Here is a 2,500-nt window from a genome sequence, read left to right as displayed (position 1 = left end):
TGGTGCGGCACGTTGCCTCGACCACCATCGGCAGCCTCGACCACCATCGGCACACGCTCCGCCCTGGTGCGGCAGGTTGCCTCGACCACCATCGGCACACGCTGGGCCCTGGTGCGGGCGCTTGCCTCGACCACCATCGGCACACGCTCCGCCCTGGTGCGGCAGGTTGCCTCGACCACCATCGGCACACGCTGGGCCCTGGTGCGGGCGGTTGCCTCGACCACCATCGGCACACGCTGGGCCCTGGTGCGGGCGCTTGCCTCGACCACCATCGGCACACGCTGGGCCCTGGTGCGGGCGCTTGCCTCGACCACCATCGGCACACGCTGGGCCCTGGTGCGGCAGGTTGCCTCGAGCACCATCGGCACACGCTGGGCCCTGGTGCGGCAGGTTGCCTCGAGCACCATCGGCACACGCTGGGCCCTGGTGCGGGCGCTTGCCTCGAGCACCATCGGCACACGCTCGGCCCTGGTGCGGTCGGTTGCCTCGAGCACCATCGGCACACGCTGGGCCCTGGTGCGGCAGGTTGCCTCGACCACCATCGGCACACGCTGGGCCCTGGTGCGGGCGCTTGCCTCGACCACCATCGGCACACGCTCGGCCCTGGTGCGGTCGGTTGCCTCGAGCACCATCGGCACACGCTGGGCCCTGGTGCGGCAGGTTGCCTCGAGCACCATCGGCACACGCTGGGCCCTGGTGCGGGCGCTTGCCTCGACCACCATCGGCACACGCTGGGCCCTGGTGCGGGCGCTTGCCTCGAGCACCATCGGCAGACGCTGGGCCCTGGTGCGGCAGGTTGCCTCGAGCACCATCGGCAGACGCTGGGCCCTGGTGCGGCAGGTTGCCTCGAGCACCATCGGCACACGCTGGGCCCTGGTGCGGTCGGTTGCCTCGAGCACCATCGGCACACGCTGGGCGCTGGTGCGGGAACTTGCCTCGACCACCATCGGCACACGCTGGGCCCTGGTGCGGCAGGTTACCTCGATCACCATCGGCACACGCTGGGCCCTGGTGCGACAGGTTGCCTCGAGCACCATCGGCACACTATCGGCCCTGGTGCGGGCGGTTGCCTCGACCACCATCGGCACACGCTGGGCCCTGGTGCGGGCGGTTGCCTCGAGCACCATCGGCACACGCTGGGCCCTGGTGGGTTTAGGCACATCTTCAAATTTCTGCCGTGCCAATGCCATTTTTATGGCTTGTAAATTCATACAATGGTCCCCTAAGCCTTCACGTGAAGTTTCGTTGGAAGATGACTCGTTTTCTATTTTTCACGATTTTCGAAACTTTTTGCGGTTCGGGAATTTTTAAAATTTTTTTATAAGGATTTTTGGCCCCAAATTTTGTAGGCATGATCCTTCTATTTTTGTTGGCATGCACAAAAAAATTCAGCTAAAAACTCGAAGTAGAGAAGATTTTGTGACCGTTTGAAAAAAGTGTCCCCATTTCAGACACTTTAACGGCTACTGGTAGCAAACCTGTAAAATCTCAAATGCTCTTTAAGGGGGTGTGAATTCTCAGAGGTTTGATGAGGGATAGGGGGCCAACACAAGGCCAAGTACCAGCACCCATCGCACATCATGTGCGCACACCCCCCCGGCCCCCCTCCCAATCGCCGGAACCCCAATGCCGCCGGTCAGGTTCTCCGGCGGTACTCCGGCGATGCTCCGGCGATGCTGTCCCGAGTGAAAAAAATGCGGCACCAGCACATGCTGGAGCCAAGCATGGGCACCGTGGCTCAAAATCGAACTTCGGCCAAGGCCTCGACCATCAATGGCACATGATGACGCATGGTGATGGCACATGCATCGACCATCATCGGCATAGGCTGCCCTTCGGTACGGGCACTTGCCTCGACCGCCATCGGCACAAGCTGGGCCCTGGTGTGGGTTGTTGCCTCGATCACAATCGGCACATGCTGAGCCTTGGTGCGGGCGGTTGCCTCGAGCACCATCGGGAGACCCTGGGCCCTGGTGCGGCCGGTTGCCCCGATAACCATCGGCACACGCTGGGCCCTGGGGCGGGCGCTTGCCCCCAGCACCATCGGCACACGCTGGGCCCTGGTACGGGCGGTTGCCCCGAACACCATCGACACAAGCCGGCCCTTGGTGCGGGCTCCTGGCTCGACCACCATCGGCACACGCTGGGCCCTGGTGCGGGCGGTTGCCTCGAACACCATCGGCACACGCCGGCCCTTGGTGCGGCCGGTTGCCTCGACCACCATCGGCACACGCTCGGCCTTGGTGAGGGCGCTTGCCTCGACCACCATCGGCACACGCTGCGCCCTGGTGCGGGCGCTTGCCTCGACCACCATCGGCACACGCTCGGCCTTGGTGCGGGCGCTTGCCTCGACCACCATCGGCACACGCTGGGCCCTGGTGAGGGCGCTTGCCTCGACCACCATCGGCACACGCTGGGCCCTGGTGCGGGCGGTTGCCTCGACCACCATCGGCACACGCTGGGCCCTGGTGCGGGCGGTTGCCTCGACCACCATCGGCAC

Source organism: Durio zibethinus, unplaced genomic scaffold, assembly GCF_047325235.1.
Source record: "Durio zibethinus cultivar Kanyao isolate XHJ-2024 unplaced genomic scaffold, ASM4732523v1 HiC_scaffold_330, whole genome shotgun sequence".
Lineage (NCBI taxonomy): Eukaryota > Viridiplantae > Streptophyta > Magnoliopsida > Malvales > Malvaceae > Durio > Durio zibethinus.
This window is presented reverse-complemented; position numbering follows the sequence as displayed.